The 11,272-nt window shown below is 36.7% G+C and overlaps 1 long non-coding RNA gene across 1 annotated transcript; it reads right to left on the bottom strand.

Annotated features, from left to right (window-relative positions):
* Window positions 1-8,925: 8,925 nt before the first annotated feature.
* On the bottom strand, window positions 8,926-10,674 carry LOC103786684 (uncharacterized). The gene is made up of 2 exons (XR_612413.4): window positions 10,521-10,674; window positions 8,926-9,001 (listed from the first exon to the last, which is right to left on the bottom strand). It is a non-coding gene; the product is annotated as an uncharacterized LOC103786684 (long non-coding RNA).
* Between the last annotated feature and the right edge of the window lie 598 nt (window positions 10,675-11,272).

Genomic DNA, 11,272 nt, shown 5'->3' with positions numbered 1-11,272 from the left:
ATGTACCCTAGAACCTAATGTATAATTAAAAAAAGATGCAAGCATATGCTCATTGCAGCACTGTTCACAATAGCAAATACATGGAATCAACCTATATGCTGATCAATGGTAGACTGGATAAAGAAAATGTAGTACATATACACCATGGAATACTATGCAACAATAACAAAGAATGAGATTATTTTTCTTACAGCAACGTGGAAGGAGATGGAGGCCATTATCCTAAGTGAATAAAAGGGGAACAGAAAACCAAATACCGTATGTTTTCACTTGTAAGTGAAAGCTAAATACTGAGTACATATGTATACTAGTTCATTCTCATGGTGCTATGAAAAAATACCTGAGACTGGGTAATTTATAAAGAAAAGAGGTTTAATTGACTCACAGTTCCCCATGGCTTGGCAGGCCTCAGGAAATTATGGAAGAAAGCACCCATTTAGAGAGTGGCAGAAGAGAATGGCTGCAAGCAGGAGAAATGCCAGATACTTATAAAACCATCAGATCTCATTAGACTCACTCATTAACACAAGAACAGCATGGGGAAAACTATGCCCATGATTCAATTACCTCCATCTTGTCCCACCCTTGACACATGGGATTATGGTAAATACAATTCAAGGTTACATTTGGGTGGGGACACAGATCCAAACTATATCAGTATGGACACAACAAAGGGAATAAGAGTCACTGGGGACTATTTGACAGAGGAAGGTAGAAGAAGGGTGAGGATAGAAAAACTACCTATTGGGTAATATGCTTATTACCTGACTGATAAAATAATCTGTACAACAAGCTGCTGCAACATGTAATTTATCTATCTATTTAAGAAACCTGAACATGGACCCCTGAACCTAACATAGAAGTTAAAAAATAGTAAAAATAAAAATGTGTTGTTTATACTCACATAATTGTGAATTCTCAAATTTCCTTCTGTTAATATTTTCAAACATAATTTAAATTTATAATTAAATTCAATTTGATCAAAGAACATACTTTGTATGATTTCTTTTATGTCAAGCCTAATTTTACTCTGAAGAATGTTCCACCTATGAATGACAAGAATAAGTATTTTGCTACTGTTTGGTGATTTTTCTATGCATGCCTATCAAATATAGTTGGTTATTAGTGTTATTTAAGTCTATTTCCCTATTGATTATTTCTCCATCTATTATTAAAAGTGGGATATATTGTCTGTTCTCATGCACTATAAAGAAATACCTAGGACTGGGTAATTTATAAAGAGTAGAGATTTAATTGGATCATGATTCCACATGCCATACAGGAAGCATGATAACTTTGGGCTGACCTCAGAAAACCTTCAATCATAGTGGAAGGTGAATGAGAAGTAGCCATGTCTTCCATGGTTGAAACAGGAGGAAGAGAGGGGGAGGTGCTACACACTTTTAATCAACCATATCTATTGAGAACTCACTTAATATCATGAGAGCAGAACCAAGGGGTATGGTTTTAAACCATTCAAAACTGCCCTCATGACCTAATCACCTTCCGCCAGGCCCCACCTCCACACTGAGGATTACAATTGGACATGAAATTTGAGTAGGGGCACAGATACAAACCACATTATTTCACCCCAGCCCCTCCCAAATCTCAGGTTCTTCTCACATTGCAAAATATAATCACATCTTCCCAACAGCCCCCCAAAGTCTTAACTCATTCCAGCATTAACTCAAAAGTCCACCACCCAAAGTCTCATTTGAGACAAGGCAAGTCCCTTCCACCTATGAGCCTGTAAAATAAAAAAACAAGTTAGTTACTTCCAAGATACAATGTAAATATAGGTATTGGGTAAATACTACTATTCTGAAAGGAAAAAATTGGTGAAAAAAAAGGTGCTACAGGCCTCATGCAAGTTGGAAACCCAGCAGGGCAAGCATTAAATCTTAAAGCTACCAAATAATCTTCCTTGACTCCATGTTTCACATCCAGGGCACACTGATACAATGGGTGGGCTCCCAAGCCCTTGCTTAGCTTTGCCCTGAGACTTTCCAAGGTAACAGCCCCTGTGGCTACTTTCATTGGCTGGTGTTGAGTGCCTGTGGTGCCTGTGGCTTTTCTAGGCTCACAGTCCAAGCTGGTGGATCTATCATTCTTGGGTCTGGAGGATGGTGGCCCTCTTCCCACAGATCCATTAGGCAGTGCTCCAGTGGAAATTCTGTGTGGGGGCTCCAAATCCACATTTCCCCTCCATACTGCCCCAGTAAGAGTTCTCTATGAGAGCTCCACCCCTGTGGCAAGCTTCTGCCTTGACATCCAGGCTTTTCCATAGGCAGAGGATCCGAAGTCTCAACTCTTGCACTTTGTGTACTTGCAGGCTTAACAGCATGTGGAAGCTGTCAAGGCTTATGGCTTGCATCCTCTGAAGTAGCAGCCCCAGCTGTACTTTGGATCCTGTTAGCTATGGATAGTGCTGGCATGACTGAGATGCAGGCATCAGTGTCCCAAGGCTGTGGAGGGTAGCAGAGGCCTAGGTCTGGCCCACCAAACCATATTTTCCTCCTAGCCCCTGGGCCTGTGATGAGAGGGGCTGCTGTGGAGGTCTCTGAAATGCCTTAGAGGCCTCCCTATTGTCTTGGACGTTAGCATTTGCCTTCCTTTTAGTTATACAAATTTCTGCAGCATGCTTGAATTTCTTCCCCCATAACGGGTTTTTCTTTTGTACCACATGGCCAGGTTGCCGCAAATTTTTCAAACTTTTATGCTTTACTTCTCTTTCAAATATAAGTTTCAGTTTTAGGTCATTTACTAGTTCACATATATGAGCATAGGCTATTAGAAGCAGCCTGGTCATTTCTTGAAAATGTTGCTGCTTAGAAATATCATCTGCCAGATACCTTAAATCATCATTCTCAAGTTCAAAGTTCCACAGATCCCTAGGGCAGGAGCACAATGCAGCCAATTGCTTTGCTAAGTAACAAAAGTGACTTTTGTTCCAGTTTCCAAGAAGTTCCTCATTTCCACCAGAGACCTTACTAGCCTAGTCTTTACTGTCCATGTCACTACCAGCATTTTGGTCATAACAATTTAACAAGTCTCTAGGAAGTTCCAAATTTTTTCATTATCTTCCTGTCTACTTCTGAGTCCTCCACACTCTTCCATCCTCTGCCCATCATTGAGTTCCAAAGCTGCTTTCACATATTCAGGTATCTTCCACTCCTCGGTATTAATTTTCTGTTTTAGTTTGTTATCTCACTGCTGTTAAAAAAATGTCTGAGACTGGATAATTTATAAAGAAAAGAAGAAGTTTAAATTGAGTCACAGTTCCACAGGCCATGAGGGAAGTATGAGAGTTTCTGGGGAGTCCTTAGGAAACTTTCAATCATATTGAAAGGCAAAGAAGAATAAGATATGTATTACATGGCCAGAGCAGGAGAAAGAGAGGGAGCAGGGAGGTGCTACATATTATTAAGCAACAAGATCTCTTGAGACCTCACTCAATATCCAGATAATAGCACCCAGGGGAATGGTTTTAAACCATTAGAAGCTGTCACATGATTCAATCACCTCCCACAAGGCCCCTCCTCCAACATTTACGATTATAATTGAACATGAGATTTGGGTGAGGACACAGATCCAAACCACATCATCGGGTATTGGCATCTTCAACTTTTTTTTAATTGCATCTTTGGCTCTTTGATTGCGTCAGTTGTTTATGTATTTTTGAGTTCTTTTGTTAGCTGCAAACATGTCTATAGTTGGTATATCCTCCTGAATTTTTTACGTTTTATGAATATGAAATATTTATATTTTCCAATAGTAACATATTTTATATGAAAATATATTTCTTCTGATATTACTATAGCCAGTATAGCTTCTTTATGGATGTTGATTGCATTGTATACTTTTTTATCTTTTTACTTTACTAAATTGAAGACACTATGTATATGTCATTGAAACTAAAGTGTGTCTTTTGCAGACAGCAAATAGTTGAATCTTATTATTTTGCAACAAATCTGGTAAGCTCTGCTTTTGTTTTGATTAACTAATTAACAATCATTGTTTCTATTCATAGGGTTAGTTTTATATCTGTTATTTTGACATATATCTTATCTGTTATGTTATTTGCTTCATTTGTCCTCTATTACCTTATTTTATATTAATTGGATATATTTAGTGTAACATTTTAATGCTCTTCATTTCTTAGTGGTTGCTCTAGGATTTACAATACATAATTTATCAGAATCCAAAATCAGATTTATAGTGACTTCTTAGTAAATATGAAAATTGTATTCCTATATAGAAAATTGTATTCCTGTATATACTCCACACACTTTATGTGTTAATATTTTTATACACATTATACTATGTAGTTTTAAAAATCTGACAATGTGTTTTAATAACTCACTTTATGTACATATAGCATCATTAATAAGCATTATATTATATGCATATATATACACATACACGTGTGTGTGTATATATATATGTTTTCTTTTAAAAAGCATTGAGAAGGAAAGGGAATAATTCTAAATGTATAGAGATTATCATATCAAATTTCTTATTTAACCTTGTGGTTCCCTTCATATATTTCTGTGTATTCAAGTTATCATCTGGTGTCATTTTCCAATTTCAATACAGCTTCATTCCTAGCAACCTCATGTAGCTATTGTCAAGTCTAATATATCACATTTCTATGTCACTCTCCAAACATTACAATGATGTACATATTGTTTTATCAAATGGCTTTTTAAATCATTAATAAAGGAGAATTAATATGCAATAATACTGTCTCATAAGAATACATAGGATTACACTTACTACCACTCTTTCTGAAGTGCTAGGGATTAGGACTTCAATCTATGAATTTAAGGGTGGGGGAAGTGACACCGAATCCCATCCATAATGCCCATATTAATCCAGGATCTCATAGAATGGAAGTCTCCTCTATGATTTGTACTGAGAGAGTGCACGCATGGTTTTGCTCAGTATTTCAGATGGCCAGATGAGTATAATTTCATTTTAAGCCTGGTTTCCAAGGAGTTGACTCTTGGTTAGTATAGCTTAATTTTCAGTATTTATCTCAAGGTTATCTTTTGTCCCTTGTGCTTCTGCCCTATGTGGGTGGGTCTGTGTACAGCTTGGAGATTGGTATCACTTGTGCTCTATGCTTTCCTCTGATTACTTGTGTGTGGGTGCAGCCCAGCATATATGCACAGTCTTCTTGATCCACACATTTGAGTTAGCTCCTAGGAGGGTTCTTAAAACTTTCCCTTTCCCAGTTCTATCTCTTAAACTTCTGGCTGATCTATTTTGTTTGTACTTTTATAAATAATATGCATTTAGGATGTTTCTAAATTGATCTCAGCTCAAGGCTATTGTACTGAGGTCAATTCAAGGAGGCAAACAAAAGTTTGAAATTTTCAGTAGGTCCTGCTAAAATATAGTACGTCAATTTGAATGCCCTCTTCCCCAGACCCTTCAAAGCAGTTTAAAGTAACAGCAACTTCTCAAATAAATTATCTGAAAAACAGCAAAGCGCCATGTTATTCACATTGGAGTACTTACCCTTGATTTCACAGATCAGAAGAGTTGGCATCTCAAAGTCTGAACATTTGCTGCCACTTTCTATAGAAGACATACATTTTCTAGACCCTATTCTTGGTCTAGCTCATTGAATATCATGCATTGCATTTTAGCACCTAAGAAAACGAAAGGATATTATTACTTGCGAAACTGTGAAGTTTAGAGTATTTGATTTCTTACTCTAGTGAAACAACTTGGTGGGGACAAAGTCATATATTCAGAGCTCCAGAAGACCCAAGGCAGGAAAAGACACAGTGGTATTTCTGTGGAGAAGGGTTGTTTAGTGACTATACTTTATGATATACAAAGATGAATGAAACTGTTCTTATTCCATCGAAATAAATTCTAATGTTATCTCTGGTTATAGAACAATGAATATGCCAGTAGCCACTGCTTATCACTGATCCCCAAATCTGATGACAAAATATAAAACTTTCCAAAACTGTATTATAGCTGTGAGTTTATATTAGACCAAACTAGTGCTCAGAAAGGCTTGCCAAATTACTTGTAGACGTTAATGTAAAATTATTTCTGGTTTTTAGTTGGAGGGTCACCCCATGATTTCATGTTCTCACTCCTCAGACTTGGAGGTGATTCAATTAATTCAGCCCTTATGTGGAAGCCAAATTCTGTTAAAGAATGTCATATTTTCTCCCCTTTTCATATTAGACATTCCAATTTATATTGTGGAAAGCTCTGAGTATCTTACCTGTTTTATATTTGGAGACCAAATAATTATTCTGAATGCATAATTTTTATGGCAACAAGAATAATACTGGCCATGTACTTGTTTTTGGCCAACGTAATTCTTCTAATCGAATTCCGATTTATTTACCTATTAAAGGAACAAGAAATGTTTAGATCTTATTGAATGTATATATAGATAGGCCCTATGTGAGTCTCAATATTTAATGTTTCTGTTGCCTTGAGAAAATGGGGCTTTTCATGCCCCCACTACTTTATTGCCAAATGTCAAATGACCAGCCATCTGCCATTTAGGTAACTGAAATGTGTGCATTTAGTTCTATGAGCACCATTTTTATTAGAAATACTGTAATATTAAATGAAGGTTGCTTTTCAACAGAATAAATAAGTGTTTCTATGCACTCTCTTCTAGACACTGATGGCTGGTTGTCTGTGGTCTATCAATGATCAGCAGAGTGAAGCCGAGAAAGCCAACTCACTGTTAGAATGCTGTGGTGACAGCCAGATGTTTACTGTCCTCATGACTCCATTGTTTTTTGGGGTTTTTTTTGCTGTTTTGTTTTCTTTAAAGATAACCTTATAGGTTGCATGTAAATGGAGGACCAGCTCTCAAAGTCCCACCTGGTCATTTATGCCAAGGTCATTATAGACATTTCATTCATGTGGCAGTCCAAACTTCACTACAGGGAAAGTCTGTAATAGGCTTATGCTGTTGCTCCTTTGGCTGGCATCATAGGCAGGCAAGGGGACTATTCAAACTAAGATTCTTGAGAGCAAGTAGTGGACTATAAGTTTCGTGGTCATTACTGAACCATGATGCTGGAATTCAAACTCATGAATTGCTGCCTCCAACATGGACTCTGACCTTGAACTTGTAACTGACCTTGGCTAATGAAAGATAAGCAAATATGTTATGAGTAAAAGCTTGGTAATACATTTCACCACTTACACCTTGGAACTTTTTTTTTTACGCTGGTGGCATTTAATTTTTTTTTTTTTTTTGAGACAGAATATCACTGTGCCATGCAAGCTGGAGTGCAGTGGCGTGATCATGGCTCATGGCAGCCTTAACCTCCCAGGCTCAGGTGATCCTCCCACCTCAGCCTGCCAAGTAAGTGGAACTATAGGAGCATGCCACTCTGCCTGGCTAATTTTTGCATTTTTTTGTAGAGACAGACAGGGTTTCGCTATATTGCTCAGTCTGGTCTGCAACTCTGGGATTAAGGGACCGCCCGCCTTAGACTCCCAAAGTGCTGGGATTATAGGCATGAGCCACTGCACCAGACTGGATTTAAGTATTTTGAAAAGAAGCCCAAGGTGTCAAGATACCACAGGGAGGAACAGAGAAAGAAACAGAGAAAAAAAGAGAGAAGAGCATTGGGGGATGAGACAGAGAGAGAGAGAGAGAGAGAGAGAGAGAAATATCCCAGGCTTTCAGCCATCCTCACTAAGAAACAGGCTTATGAGTGAGGCCATCTTGCACGTCCAGCACAAGCCACTATCTAACTGCACCTGCATAAAAGACACAAAGTGAGCCCAGCAAAAGAACCAATCTCCTAAAAACCATAAGAAATGAGAATAATAAAACTAATTTTATTTTTATCCATTAAACTTTGGAGTGGTTTGTTACACAGAAACAGACAACTGTAATGAGTGTTGCTCTTGAAACTTCAAGGTGCATTTAAAGTACCTGGGTATATTGATGAATTTTAAAATAGGACTCAGTGGTCTGGGGTCAGAGCCAGGGATTCTACATGCCCTACGAACTGCCACTGGATGCCAGTGATAATGCTCTGCAGCCCACACTTTGAGTCACACAGTTCTACAGAATCAACACTTTATTTTCCCTGATTTTTTTCTCAAATCACTTCTAAGAATCTCTTTGTATTTAAACTTAAATAAATTCTCTTAAGGTTCTCTTTACCAAGGCAATGAGCATGGCAGATATGCCATTCCAGTAACATGTGCAGGCAAATATGCTGTTGAGTCTGTGCATTTATGTAACCAATATTTTGGGGCCTGAAGGAATCAACTTTGGGGATATCTTTCCCTTGAATGGCTTTTTTTTTTTTTTTTTTTGAGATGGAGTCTTGCTCTGTCGCCCAGGCTGGAGCACAGTGGCGTGATCCCAGCTCACTGCAAGCTCTGCCTCCCGAGTTCAAGCCATTCTCCTGCCTCAGCCTCTCATGTAGCTGGGATTACAGGTGCGCACCACCACACCTGACTAATTTTTGCATTTTTAGTAGAGACGGGGCTTCACCATGTTGGCCAGGCTGGTTGCAATCTCTTTACCTCAAGTGATCCACTTGCCTTGGCCTCCCAAAATGCTGGGATTACAGGTGTGATCTACCATGCCCGGCCTCCCTTGAATGTTCAAATATAATAGTTACATCTCTAATACTTAATCACCTAGGAATGTCCTCAGAAAAGGTACATCCCTCTTGTGTTATTTCTTACAATCTTTTCTGCTGTTTAATTCTGCTATGTAATTGGCTCCAACAAATTTGGAATCTTTTTATGCTACTTCACTCTACACTGGGCAGTGCTTCTGCTGTTTTGCTTTCCCCCACATGCTGTTGTGCATGCAAGAAAACACTTATTGAAGTTTTGGATGAACAGAATTCAGGGTACACCGCAATACAATCAACAACTTAAAACTGAAGGGTACACATTTGACTCACAGGTTTTGTTTGTTTGTTTTGTTGGCCCTTGCCTGCTTTAAGCCCTCAGTTACTGTCGTCTTCATTCTTCTTTCCTGCATAAGACGTTCATTAGTCTCCATCCCAACATTTCTTTCACTTTTCTCAGAAAATTAATTTTACTTTCCACCATTTGTACAAATCGGGATCTTGGTCTAAATGTGTTGATTCTAAACTTATGACTGTGTTCTGCTGAATCTGCTGTGGCTCAGCATTTAAAACAGTCCTGCATATAGTGATAATAAAGCTGTGCCAATAGAATGCTGCCTTGAAAATTTTCACTTTGTTAGAACTACTGAAAATGTGCATTTTTAGGAATACTAAGTGGACTGATTGCAGGGTTTAAGGTGCGAGAAACAGTCAAAGGAAAATATGCCTTCCTCTTCTATTTTGTTTCTAGACTCTGAATATCTTCCCAGACTATGACTTTTTCCTATGTCCAGAATTTCTGTCTCCCTTACAATAATTGATCACTTGAAAATTTCTGCATTCATTTCTCCCTTATTTTTCCAAATCATTATTCTGTGGTAATATTAAGGAGGAGTTTAATAAATTATTAGAGGAAGCCAGAATCATTGTATTCTAACTATTGCCTAATATTAAGCTTCATTTTTATTCCTAATAGCCAAATGAAAATTTTTAACCTGGTTTTGTTGACAGACTCTGCTACCTGTAACAGATACCTGATACATTAAAGGATGCTTTTGACAGTTCTCCTTCCAGGTCGCAGCTTGCAAAGCCTCTTCTTGTTGATATGGTTGCTATTGCCATAACTGTTATCAGTCAGCCTAAACCCTATGCTTTTAGTGTGCCTGTAAAATCTATGTGCTTGTAAAACTATTCTAAGCATAATTTTTGACTTATTTTAGTTCATTATTCCAACAAAACTCTGATTTATATTATATTATTATTCCCACTTTATGAAAGAAGAAACTGAGACACAAAGACTGTAAGTAATATTTTCAGTTAACATTGTCTAAAGTTTGGAAATATCTAAGAGTGTGTACCTAAACGCATGTAAACATATAGATACACATATAAAAATAGTCATGGATTATACATATACACACGATACGTATGTTATATAAATACTCTGTGTGTTTGAAAATCTATATATCTAGATCTTATTCAGAATGTATAACAATTTAACTAGAAGCTTGGCTAAAAGGTACATTGCTCAAATATATAAAAATTAATTAAATATTTAGGTATATTTATAATATAATTTCTGTCCCATTAACACATTAAAAATGATTTGAGGAACTGCAATTCTGCACATTCACATATAATAGTCATGTATAATCTTCATAAGAGGGGCTATGAAATGGTAAAAGTATGAAACCATGGCGTGTAAAGGCAGGCCATTTGTTTCAAATAAATTTTTTATGAAATTACTGAGTACAAAATTGGGGTTATTTGACATTACCTGAGGGTATATTTTTCCACCACAATTTCAGAGTTTAAATTATTTATTCTGTCACTAAAGCCAAGGCAGAAAAATAAATGGAAATTGTCATAAAAGAGAGAATTTTTTATATTGGAAATGAGTAGAACTCATTCATAAACAATACTCACATAAAAAGAAATCGTTCCAGGATGAAACATCATGCATCATGCAAAACCATTTTGGCAAAACAACTGGTACGTGGCATCATGACTATATGTATCCATTTTCCGATAATAGCCTCAGTTTCTAGTTCCTCTCCTTGTATTATTTTTAGAAGCATGCCTTTTCTTTCCTAGAAATGTCCAGGATTAGATGATAAAAGCAATTCTGTAAACATTGAACAGTTTACATCAACTTTGATCAAGTTTACGAATACATAAAATATAAATATGATCTTGATATCAGAAAATGACCATCTTAGTTATTTATAGAATGATAATAATATGGGACTCAGATAAGGAAATTATTAGAATCAGGATCAGGCAAGAAAAATAATCCTGAACTAAGAAAAAACCCAGTAGCCTTTAAATATGTCTTTTTGGGAAGGTCGAGTTATTGAAACCTATGTTTATTTTCCTGTACTAAGCATACTCTTTCATTTATTTAATTTTCTAACAGCTCTCTGATTTAGGTTATATTATTATTCCAATTTTATGGAAGAGAAAATTAAGACACAAATATTTTAGGTAATTTGCTTACATAGTCCAAATTTTTGAAATATATATGCGTGTGGCTATACATACACACATACAAACACATGTATACACACTTACCTATAAACATAGATATCTGTTACATATATACATACATATAATACATATAGACATATGTAAATGTATATATGTCTGTATGTGTGTTTTTATTATTTTATTGTGTATGT

The sequence above is a fragment of the Pan paniscus genome, chromosome 4 (assembly GCF_029289425.2).
Source record: "Pan paniscus chromosome 4, NHGRI_mPanPan1-v2.0_pri, whole genome shotgun sequence".
Classification (NCBI taxonomy): Eukaryota; Metazoa; Chordata; class Mammalia; order Primates; family Hominidae; genus Pan; species Pan paniscus.
Note: the sequence above shows the minus strand (reverse complement) of the source record. Positions and strands in the feature narration are given on the sequence as shown.